This window comes from Apteryx rowi, unplaced genomic scaffold (genome assembly GCF_003343035.1).
Source record: "Apteryx rowi isolate R43461 unplaced genomic scaffold, aptRow1 scaffold_382, whole genome shotgun sequence".
Lineage (NCBI taxonomy): Eukaryota > Metazoa > Chordata > Aves > Apterygiformes > Apterygidae > Apteryx > Apteryx rowi.
The window spans coordinates 167,750-180,790 of NW_020450330.1; the positions used below are offsets into that span (position 1 = coordinate 167,750).

The 13,041-nt window shown below is 38.1% G+C and overlaps 1 long non-coding RNA gene across 1 annotated transcript in view; it reads right to left on the reverse strand.

The window, feature by feature from the left end:
* The window catches only part of LOC112970157, a 75,661-nt gene that overhangs the window by 3,139 nt on the left and 59,481 nt on the right, over positions 1–13,041 (reverse strand). The window contains exon 7 of the long non-coding RNA XR_003254910.1: positions 12,779–12,916. This is a non-coding gene — a long non-coding RNA (uncharacterized LOC112970157). The remainder of the gene's footprint in view (positions 1–12,778; positions 12,917–13,041) is intronic.

The following is a 13,041-nucleotide window of genomic DNA, read 5'->3' on the forward strand; positions in this document are numbered from 1 at the left end:
CCCTACTCAATTCTTTTTAAAAAATAAAAATCTCCCTAAATTTTACACTATCTGAACTCCCAAATCCATCAATGCATTTTCATTTTAAAGGCAAAAAGAACAACATTTGCTTCTGCAATAGGGTGACAAACAACGCCTTATGGAGTGGGAGGGAAATGCAGAACCTTTACCTGCACAGAAATAAACAAAACACACAATACAGCTTGGAGTACTCATCCTTTTTTATCACGCTTCCGTCTCTTCACAAAAAGCACTGTCACAGGAAGGCTCTAGTAGCTGGCTCCAGCAGAACCAAGGTGCCAAGACACAGGGAAAAAGGGGACCTACTCTTGGACAAAGCCAGCAAATGGAAAGATACCAGCGTCTTCTACAACTTCCTTGTGCCTGACCTGTCTGGCCATAGGTCCCTAGCAATTATTCTTCCTAAAAATGTTGTAAAAGAGAAAGCACAGAGATGATCTTGGCCTCAAGCTGCTTATTGCTCCCAACTCTCATATTATTGTTCTGATATAAGAGTACCTCTACAGCTGATGTCCCCAGACCTAGGACATTAGTCTCAGAAAAACACCATATTTAAATAAGCACTATGTGTAGTCACGTATTTTACATACCCTCCAAGTGGTTCTGGACCTATATCTTATTTCTACCAGTGACCCTTTAACTAATTAAAAGGGATAGAAAATACAATATTAAAGAGTACTTGGGATGTCTAACATCAACCACAGTGTACAGACCCCTAAAAAAATCTATTAATTCTTTAGATAACTGTGCCACCAATTTCATGTTGCATGTTTAATGTGTTTCTGGAACCCAAAGTAAATTCAGAAAAAAATGTAAGCAAGACAATACCACACAACTTCTACTTAGGCACCAGAGCAGGAACAAGGTTCAAACCCAACAGATCAAAATGACCACATTCAATAATTCAAATTACTCAGTAATTTTTAAAATGTAGGAGGTTTTTTTATAGTCCATAATCTTATATATCATCTGCCATTATACTTCCATTCTTCATTCTTACCAAATGTTGCCTGCTGATATGCAACAGCTGTGCTCCAATACCCAGAGAAAGTAAGGCTCTTATAGAAGCTTTATAGATAAATTCTAAACTATAAAAAGCAGAAAAACATTCAGTGATTTGTCATATTTCATGCAAAAAGCCCACAAAGTTCAGAGCACAAAAAGGAATAATACCTAAAACTATCATGGTCTAAATTATATTCTTCTTTGCTTCTTATAGCATATTTCAGATTTGCAAGAATAAACAGAATGACAATTTGCTTTTCAGAGGAAGTGGGAAAAGAAAGCTAACATTAAATCCACCCTGAGTACAGTCAGCTGCAGACTCAGATGCTCAGAGAAATGCTCTGGGAACCTCTGAACGCCCCTTGAAATGTTAAACATATAAGCTTCCTCAGATATTTCTCTCAGCGCTTGCAAAGCATGCGAGTAGCAAAGGATTTTAGCCACCTTTTTGCAATTCCTGTGCATTGTGCACCCTCTAGTGGCAAACATATATTTTTCAGTATTCAAATCCTTTGTTGGCTCAACAGTAAATGCAAAAACCACAGCAAGCAAGAGCTTTTATTAAACGCATTTTTATCTATTTTGTCAGGTATTTCAGCTCTATTTTAGTTCATGTCATACAAGAGCTGAACACATTTATGAGAAGAATTTTTAATCAAGGTATTAACAGTTTGAGGAGATCATCACAATGGTATTACCATGCAGGTGGTGTGTGCTTTCATAAGAATTCTATTGTAATGAAGGTCACCCCATGCCATCTCTACATTAACACAATATTTACCTATATATAATCCAAAAAGGACTCTCTTAGTCACTTGAAATCTCAAAGCCCAACACATACACACTACAATATCCCTTAATTTAGCACAATTTTAATGTAGTTTGCCCAATACCATCACTGAACAGAATCTTTATTGTAGGTGAATTAGATAGCCAAACTGTCTGGATTTTCTGACATAACTAGAACACAAGGAAATAATAAAGAAGTCCAAAAGTTAGAGAAAATAAGCAGCAAAAAGAATCTATACTTACCACCCAAGAAGGACTAATTCTAAACATACTCAGAGAAAACCCATGAGTGTGCTTTAGAGAGCAGTTTTAAGCAAAATCAGGATTCTGGATGAGATAAAAGCAATAAAAGCACAATTCAAATTACTGCTTCCAAGTAGATGAAGGTATGCAGAGCGGGTATGTCCTCACCCCAAGCCAGAGGCATAAGGTGTCTTTCAGAGGGTAAGGGGGTGCCTACCAAAGGATACACAGAAAAGCTTGCAGCCGGTCTATAGCACGCCTATGTCAGATGCACTCTGAGATGGGAGAAATCTTGTAACTTCTGTAAACCATCACACCAAAACAAAGAGAATACATCCTACTAAATTATAAGTAGTCGTGCTGTGCTGTTAGTTTATAGGAACAGGATTTAGGACACAAAGGCTTAGTTTTAGCGGTGCTAAGTACTCAAAATCAGTTGACAGGCACACGCACGCTTGACACTTCAGTAAAGAAAGACTGTGCTGACTTTGGCACAGCCAGTGTATCTGTTTTATGCAATTACCAGTCTTTCAAACAATCAGTATCATGAATTGTGTGCAACAGTTTTTGTAAGTGTATTTCATTCAGGAATGTGTAACACTTGAACTGTTTCCAAAAATAAAATTAAACCCATTCTTTATTTGGAATAAATCTGTGTTCCCTGTAACAACTGATTAACTCAGCTACAACATTGGCTTTACAACAGTTAACGTAGATTACTTAAAACCAATGCATACCAACTCAAGCATTTATATAGAGTTTCTGTTATATAAGGTTCTGTAAGTAGCATAGTTCCCAAGAAGTTAATACTAGTTTACAGGTAGGTCACAGTCAAACAGACATGCTACACCGAATAGTGTTAAACAAGAATGGAGCAAGATTTTATACATACATGGCAACACGGACAGAATTAACTGGTTTTGTAGCATAAGGTAGGGGAACATTTTTAAACAAACAGCATGTGTATTAATATTGTTAAAGCTACAGTTTGGTATTACTGCATAATGACTTTACGTACCTGAAAATGAGTTTTACTCATGTACATGCTATAATTCTAAAAGTTAACTGCAATCTCTGCCCTCTTCTGAGTGTTGAAATATGTTTAAACCTATACGTATATGGAAAATTTAACATATAAACTTAGGCACACAAGTGGAATTTTTATTTCAGCAACTTATCTGGTCACTTCTCTTTGCTGTGTAGCAATTTTATTTAGTTTCTGTAAAATAAACATTTAGTAATTAGTTTTTATACCAATATACTACCAAGCACCTCACCTCTTTCAGAACATCTTCCACAGTCTTGTTATCATCAATGCAAATTCCTAACTTAAATTTCTTCAGCTGTTTTAAACCTAACTAGAGATTATGAGAACATTAATAGGGTACATTAACTTGGTTTTATCCTGATACTTTTCCTCTCCCATCTTTTGCAAATGGCTCTCCATAGTACAACTGGAATAGAAAGGCTTTCCCTAGCAAATATTGTTTTATGTCAGTTTTTAATTAAACAAACCATCTAAACTGACATTTCAAAAACAAAACATAACTTAGCATTTACAAAGAAAGACTAATTCAAACAAAAGCTCAGGGTACTGTACAGTTTCTATACACATTAAGATAGTGACATTAAACTACAGATGACCAGTATTTCAGAACTGTTAGCTACACTCAATGCATGTTATTTTATGTATATACACATATACACACAAACACACACACTCACACATTATGCTCCCCTGCCTTGCAGGCCATTTTGCTAGCTCTGTAGGAGGTGAGAAAAACATCAGTTTTTCTACATTGTGCATATACCCATGTCCTTGACAAATGATTGTATTTTGTAAACAAAAATCAGGTAAATACAGTACTTACCTTTCGTATTGGGAACCATGTATTTTGTTATAAAATTGAACTACCACATACATAATGTCAAAAACTGATTTGTTTACATGTCAATCCTTTTATCTGGGTGGGGTGTTTGTTTTAAGCTCTTTAGAAACTAGACTCATCTGTTGGTTTGTGTTGCACCTAGTCTCATGAACACCCTCTATCGACTGAGGCTCTCAGGCCTTGCTGCTAACTCGTGACAGTGAACCATTAATCACATTTGTAACGTCTCCCCGAACTTGTCCACACCCTGACAAAACTGTATGACTGGCCATTAATTTTCCCACTGATTTATGTACACTATTTGTTGCTCTGATTCCTTTTACACATATAGGCATCAACATTCAAACCCATCAAATGTCTAAACCATTACTTCAATATATACAGCAACATGCATAGCATCATACTATCACATAGGCTCTACGGTCAGGTCACACCACAGCTTTACACCAGCTAGTTCATGTAATAGCACTCTGGCTGGAACAGTGCTAGTTTTTGGCTAATAAAACCTCAGAAGCACCTAGAAGGCAGTGCAGACATGCTCTTTGCCTGACCAAAAACACCAATAATGAAAAGGATAAAAACCAAGAGGCGCTGATTCAAAGCAATTAAGTGTTTCTGGGAGCACCTTGAAATGCCTTAAATACAACTTTTTATCATTTTTTCCAGATATTTAGTTAAAACAACTCAAATATCTTAAATCAAAACACAGCATACTCCACTTTCCCATATGTTATATTTCACAGAGGAAAAGAGCAATACCTCAGTATCTTAAAAAAATAATAATAATAATAATAATAATAATATATTTGCATATTTTTTGCTTTAACTTACATTTCAGCCTTTTAAACTCAGTTTCAACTCAATGAAGAAAGCAACAAATATAGATTTAATTACACAGAAAAGATGCTTTAACTGCAGCACACATTCAATACCAAAATCCAGCAAAAGCAGTCTTGCTTGAAATGTGTACAAATCAATTCATTATATTGATTTGGAAAGAGTGTGCTTTCATTTAAAACATAGATTACCAAAGGCCACAGTTGATAAAGTCCGATATTTCAAGGTACAGTAGGTAAGCTCTACTGAAAGACTGACCATCTGTAAAACAGTGACTTGCTAAACATTTCTTTTCCTTCTCTAACTGATGCAACCATTAGGAGCCTCTTAAATTCTATTTACTGATAACCATAATAATTTGTCATCTACTAAAACTTGCAAGACAATTTCATTTCAAAGCAGAATATTAAAGATCCACTGACATTTTATGAAAACTTTGAAAGATTGCAATTCAGACACAATATTTCTCATACTACACGTTTTCTCTAGGTTTGTCCTATCTTCTTCCTATTACTGGGCAGACTTAGAGGGCCATATGCTTGACTACCTCATGAAGTCATATGATGAGATAGACCAGAAACAAACGGGCAGAGGAGACGTAATTCACTTCTTACCACAAAAGTATACTAAAAAAGTTCATTAGCATACACTGACTTTGCATTAGTATCATAGAAGGGCCCAGAACTTCCTACATGCAGACATAGAAGACTAATGGAAAATGTAAAAACTTTTATTTTATAAAGTCAATAAAAATATAGATTAACAATTCCTCTCCTACACAAAATCATGGATGTAAGTGCAGAAAAAAATTTAAGCAGAAATAGATTGTCAACATGTAAGTAGCATACTCTAACATTTCAATCGAAGGAAGATGCCTCACCTGTTAAAGTGATAGGATGTACAGACCCTGCATTAGCCACTAGAGGGAGACGTACACACACATAAATATCAAGTACCATACTTCTTGTATACACTGTAGTTGCTCAATAAAAATTACAAATATGCAATTTTTTTAAATCAATTATTTTAAAATAAATTCACTAAAAGAAAATTCTCAGTTCTTCAATGAATTTACATTCTTTTGCATGTGTAAAATGCCCTACAGACAAATACACAGCCCTGTTATAGTCCAATTGGCAGAAGTCCCAAAGAGGAAGCTGGTTGTTCATAATGCTCAGCGAGTTATATGGGTAAAAAACAGAATAAACCACAAAACATTCTGAACTCCACTTGTCAGCATCTTAACAGTTGAATTTTTACTAATAATGCACATCACCATTTTTCTCTTCCAAGAAGCGCATTTGGAACACTTCACCAGTGCATAGCAGGCCTGTATGGAAAGTTCAAAATCATGCTCAAGAAGCATGCCTGAGAAGGGTCATCAGTGGCAGTCAGTCCTACACCCTCTGCACCTGCAATCCTGCCATCCACTGCCCTTGGAATGATTTTTAGGTGAACCCGCAGGAGAAACTCAAGCGCGAACCTCAGCAAAATTATCTCTGGCTGGGCAGCTTGTTGAGAGATGCTAACTGTGGCTAGAAGTTAAAGCTGCCATAAACAGTAGTAAACTGCACAAAGGGCCAATTAAAGTCGGAAGTGAATAAACAAACATAGCAATTTGTCCTATAAATTAAATGTACAAATGTAATTTAGCACAACAAGATGAGGGGAAGCCAAAATATGGTCTTTAAGATAGACTGTTTCAACAATGTTTTTAAATGTTCTTTAAAATGTCAACAGCTTCTTCAGCTTTAACAGCTTTTCTTTTCCTCTCCTCCAAAGAAAGAGTACACTGAACTTTCATGAGTTTCACATATACACATACAAAATCCCAAAATAAACAAAAACCCTGTCATAAGACTTTAAGATTGCAAGTTAAATCACTCTAAAATTAGAAAAAGTCAAAATTATGATTTGTGCCACCTGAATTCATAATACAGATGATGACAAGACTCCAATGACATGCTCGCATGTTTTTTTATAGTAGTATCTTTGTTATAGTCTGCGTCCATTCTCTACATCCTGGAAATGAAATGAAGTTTCGTTTTGAAAAGGAAAAAAAACAAYCCACCACACACATGCATGTTTTCTGCCTCTTTTAATTTGGAAATAGCTGTATATGACCAAGGCAGAGAATTAAAGCAGATAGATAAAGAACAGCTTCATGATGAAGGCAGCTGAGGCTGCTTTAGGAAGCTCAATTTTTATTCCTATGTTTGCTCCACCATTTCTCAGGGATACCTGGAAAGTCACCAAAAGTCTACTGTTTCCCCAAAACTACTAAAAAGAGTTTTCCTCATTTTCTCAGTATTCACTTGAGACAAAGGGATGTCAGTTACAGAAGTTCTCAACATTCTCTTCTTCTCTTGCATTTAAGGGGAATCATCCTTTGAACTTACACAATTACTATCACGTAGCTTGTTTCAAGGAGAAGGGGGGGAAAAAAAAAAACCTCACACCCTATTAGATGCTTTTAATATTAACTCAATGCCTCAGCTACCAGTCTGTAGAATAAAATAATAGGAGTCCCTTCACCTCAGGATTGCTGCAAAGATGATTTCACTTATATCTAGGAAGCATTTTAGTCTGCCAGACAGTGACAAATTATTAAACTACTCTTATTAAACAACTCAAACACCAACTTTGCCCGCACTCAAAAACCTGAAAAAGTAAATTACTCTGCTAGTACTCAGGGAGCCACGCTTACACATTCATAAGCAATGAGTTACATACCAGTCCTTAACAAACAGTATCAAAATTAGAATAGGGAGAAAGCACAAGAATAATTTGGAGAAACTAACCAGTCTCCAACTGTCAGCCAGTCAAAGTACACATAATAATCTTGCCATAGCCTACTTCCTGTCTCAGCTCTTAGGATACTACTTCTTTCCCACGATTGTAGCCTGGTCACAATCTTTTAGGATCYGAGGAGTCCAGCACTTCACCATTCTGTAAATGTTCTCGTCTCTTCCCGAACGGTTACACTTTTACTGTCATCATCTTTCTCAGATGAATCAAGATCAGTGAAGTTAACCAAGCTGAAGGACAGAAAAATGGCTAGTGTTCACTCTCAGAGGAAGCAGCTAAGACCTTTTGGAATAGTGATCCACTCTGAGAAGCCACTTCCCAAAAAGCTAACACCTCCCCCAGCTGACGGTCCTGACGATCCAGCTCCTGCCTTTCCATCCTTCACACCATGCAAACTATCCCTGCATATTTAAGTTGTGCGCATTTCTTAAGTTCCTGCATGCACCCCCCGCCTCTATTACATTAATTGTTTGGAGAAAAAACACTTCACTAACCATTATATCACTAATAACTCACTTTTCAGGAACACATCCTCAGCAGGTAGCGGGGTACTGCTCTATTCCTTTTTTCTTGTCAAGCACAGCATATATTACAGTTGTACCACAATCAAAGAAAACTTTCTGTTCATACAGTTTAGTTGATAGAAAGAATACATTGAGAGAATTTCACAGAATGCATACGCTTTGCTGCAAGTCTTCCCTATAACACAGTGAAAATTCCCACCYAATCTGATTCAAACTCTTCAGCATGAAGAGATTCATATTTGTATCAAAGGACTTTAAATCAAGTCCTGCAGGGTTTGTCCCAGCAAGAATCAGTTCTCAGGGAGTCTTTTGGAAATAAACCTACTTAGATTGTGCCAAAGCCATGGTTAGAAACAACTAAGAGGATTATTCTGCATGTTACAATCACAATTCAAGAATTCTAGGCAGATAATACTGATTTCCGCTTACTTCATAACAGCCTAACCATCCCTAAGATATGCTATGTATGCATTATAATTTTGATTTGAAGCCGAAGTGTTAAAAGATCAATCCATTATAATGCATTGTACATAAACCAAAGTGTTTGGCAACACATTCCTTTCACGTATCCACTGTCTTGCTTTATTTCCCTTCCAATGAAAAACTTACAAGGAAAGATCCCTTTTAATCTTCACCTAACACAGTAACCCTTGGGAAAACAGAGCCTTTGTAAAGCATGTTGAAATTAAGTGATAAGAATGCAGTACAGGCCCAAATGATGAACAAGCAGACCTTATATGACATTGCTACAATTTTAGCATGAGTCTGAATAACATCAAAACAAGTTTTTTCTGCGTGTAATATAGCCCCAACTCTGAGCCACTGCACTAAGATGCGATCAATCCAGATTCTCCTTTTTAATACTGTCTAACACACAAAAACAGTTAGATGTATCAAAAATAATGCAAGTAATCAAGTTAGTTCCCCTAGTCCAGAAAGAACTAATAGCTACTAAAGCGTTTTTTTGGACACTTCCCTCAGTAGAGTTTATCAATTCAAATAAAAAGACTCAAAAGGTAACTTAGACCAGATCTAGCATTCCTGCCCGCATAGGCTTCACAAACAAAGATTCCTTATTCCTACACCTCCTCTTTTATTCCAAAGCCAATCTCAGTAGAAAAAGAAAAAAAAAAAGCCACACTTCCTTCCTCCCCAGAACTGTGCTGTTAGCTCATTTCCTTACAGCTGTTGCTTGCCCAGGTGGAGCTGATATCTAAGTGAGGCCACTAACACGGTCAGTCAGCCCAAGACTCATTAGGATTTTAAAAAGGCAGATCATCCTACTAAAGACACATCACACAAATATGTAACAGTTACATTTTATTTGCTCTTGTGTACTGTTGATTTCCACATAGCTCATGTCTTCCTTAGATGCAATGTCTCCTTAATGGCATCAGGGTACAGGGAGGTAAATCACAGAATCAGAGTGGTTGAGGTTGGAAGGGACCTCTGGAGACCATCTAATCCAATCCCCCTGGGGCTCAAGCAGGGTCACCTAGAGCACATTGCACAGGATCACGTCCAGGTGGGTTTTGAATATCTCCAGAGAAGGAGACTCCACAACCTCTCTGGGCAACCTGTTCCAGGGCTCTGACACCCTCACAGTGAAGAAGTTTTTCCTCATGTTCAGATAGAACTTCCTACATTTCAGTTTGTGCCTGTTGCCTTGCGTCCTGTCGCTGGGCACCACTGAAAAGAGTCTGGCCCCATCCTCTTGACACCCTCCCTTAAGATATTTGTATACCTTGATCCCCTCTCAGTCTTCTCTTCTGCAGACTGAACAGGCCCAGCTTTCTCAGCCTTTCCTCATAAGAGAGATGCTCCAGTCCCCTAATCATCCGAGTAGCCCTCTGCTGGACTTGTTCCAGTAGTGCCATGTCTCTCTCATACTGGGGAGCCCAGAACTGGACGCAGCACTCCAGATGTGGCCTCAGCAGGGCTGAGTAGAGGGGGAGGATCACCTCCCTTGACCTGCTGGCAACACTCTTCCTGATGCACCCCAGGATACCATTGGCCTTCTTGGCCACAAGGGCACACTGCTGCCTCATGCTTAACTTGGTGTCCACCAGCACTCCCAGGTCCTTCTGTGCAGAGCTGCTTTCCAGCAGGTCAGCCCCCAACCTGTCCTGGCGCATGGGGTTATTCCTCCCTAGGAATTTGCACTTGCCTTTGTTGAACTTCACAAAGTTCCTCTCCACCCAGCTCTCCAGGTCTCTCTGAATGGCAGCACAGCCTTCTGGTGTATCAGCCACTGCTGCCAGTTTTGTATCATCAGCAAACTTGCTGAGGGAGCACTCTGTCCCTTCATTCAGGTCACTGATGAATAAGTTGAACAAAAAAAAAATACCTCTGAGATTGACAAGTGTCCCTTTAAAAAAAGGATAGTTAGGGTTAGGTCCTCAGAATGATCTGTCCACTGCTGCACAACTCTGGAAACATTCAGGTGCTGGTAGGCATCTAAGTTCTCAGGCTTAACAGCCAGGTATCAAAGCATTTGCATCTCACAATGAGGTCCGATTACCCTGACCCACCACAGAAAAACACTAGTTCCTTGCATTTGAGGTGTGAGAGTATTAATGAAACACAAGCTATCCATTCCAGACTCAGTAGTCCATATTGCCCTTTATTTTTGCAGTCTTCTAACTACTACCTTGGGAGAGACACACAGGCTTTGAGATTCTTAAGTAATAAAATCCCAAAGATACTGCTTCTAAGAATGTTGAATGAGGCAGAGCCACAAGTCATACAGTCAGACGTTATTTTCCATATATACATCTTATCCTTCTCAGACAGAAGAAGTTCAAAGCACTCACATTAAGTTTCTTCAAGATATTTTTACCCTTCAAGCATTGAGAATCCCAGAACAGCTACCTGCTGTGGTAGAGCCTAAACTTTCATTAGTTTCTAGCTCAGAGAGTTCTCTTCTTCAACTTTTCCACAGTAATGAAATAGCCCTGTTTTGGTAGTAACAGCATATCACTAGACTTTTGCAGATAAAGTTATGAAACTACTGGGGATCTTCACTTCTCTTCAGACTGCTTCTCTCCCATTAGTGCTATCATTTTGCCATCTTTTAGGCTAACTATGAGCAATGTTGTCTCACTCCTTGCAGGCACTTCTAACAGTAACAGGGCCCACACACCGCAGTGCTCCCAATGGCACTTTAGGTGCCTTCTTTACAGCGTATTCAATTTTTTCTACGAGCTGCAGCACAAAATGAATAGGACATCAGGGCATTCAAATATTACTCCCTTGTTTGCTGTCTGCACTAATCAGCAAGCATTTTGAAAAGACTATCATTAGTCACTATCAATACAGACCCACCAGAGTCTCTTTCAGGATCAGGGTACAATCTCACTCAAACTCCAGAAGCCTTAAAAATATACCTTAAGAATGCCTTAAAATACACCTTAAGAATGCTCACCCTTACTAAAGGGCTAACAGACCCTGTCAGGTCAAAGGCTATACTAGCCAGTATCTATACTTTTTTTCCAAGTTCAAGAAATCAAGAACCGTGGCACTCCAAAGGCCAGCACCACTCCGACCACTGCATTAGCTTTTCTTTTTACAGCAAGGGTCACTATATTATTTTTATAATGATAACTTGAGAGAGGTACCATTAATGTTGTGTTTCATACAACGTGTCATAAGTATGGGGGGGGGGGGAACAAGTCACCTGACTGTTGGTAGGAGTGTAATTAGATTTCTGTAACAATTAATTTGAACTCATCAAAATAAATGTTTTTTAAACAATGTGAACTTTGTTCTATTTCAGGAAAATTGTTCTTCCAAAATGGCTTATAAAATCAACTAAAAAAAAAAAAGTTATTCACTTCGCATTGCACTTCTACAACAGGTAGAAGATACTGGGAAAATTAAGAACAAGAACTCCTCCTTCCAAATAGGTTATTGTCCAAGGGAAAAAAAAAAATCATCACTTTGAAGTTCACAAGCAGGAGTCCTCCAAAGTGACTCTTCCTTCAGAGGGGCAGAACCAGGAGAAGTTTTCCTAGGATCTAGCATGTACATAGCTTCTTGGAGGAAAATTAGCAGGAAAGAAGTGGAGGGAGGAAACATTCTGATAGCACTAATACCCTGTAAAAGAAGATTTCACAGGCCTTATGAATAGAGCACAAAGCCTACATACTCCAGTTTTGTTCAAAAGTGGAGGTTAAAGCAAAGAATCTGGTCAGGTACTGGGTCACACAAACAACCAATACTGAAGAAGTTTCATATTGCAACAGATTACTTGATTCTAAGACAAAAAACAAGATTTCTAGCAACATAAAAAAGTACCACTGACATGAGTACATGATTTTTAACCTTTAAAAAACATAAGTCTATTACAAGAAAAAAGAATCTAATAGATTAATTGAAGTATGAAATGGTTCAGTTAGACACCCAACTGAAACTCCCTTTCACACTGTACATGTCATGGATAATAAAGGTACTGCAAAAAGAAACACTGAATATAATAAAAAGCTCCTCAAACCATTCCTGATCTTCTAGTCTATAGCATTTGTTTCACCACGTAGCCAGGATACAGTAACTTCCTGATCTGCTACAGCACCAGATTTTTGTGTATATATAGCTTATAAATAAACAACTTGCATATATCTCATTACCTTGACTAAGAATATTAGGAGACTGCACATACTTCACCTTGTAGAAACTGCAACTCATAAGTTTCCTTTCTGACTCCCAAAACATCCACATTTCAGTTTAGCTTCTCTCCTAGTCTTCTGTTTAGGATGCTGTCTCATTCTTGACTTTCAGACGCAGGGAAAGCAAGTTTCAAAGCTGTTAACAGAGTACCATGAGTCAGTCAAGCAAACAATTTTCTGTGATACACTACAAGAAAAGCTTCAGCTGCCTGAACACAAAGACTGCTTTAGCCCACCTACAGCAGATCAGGGACTTCATTA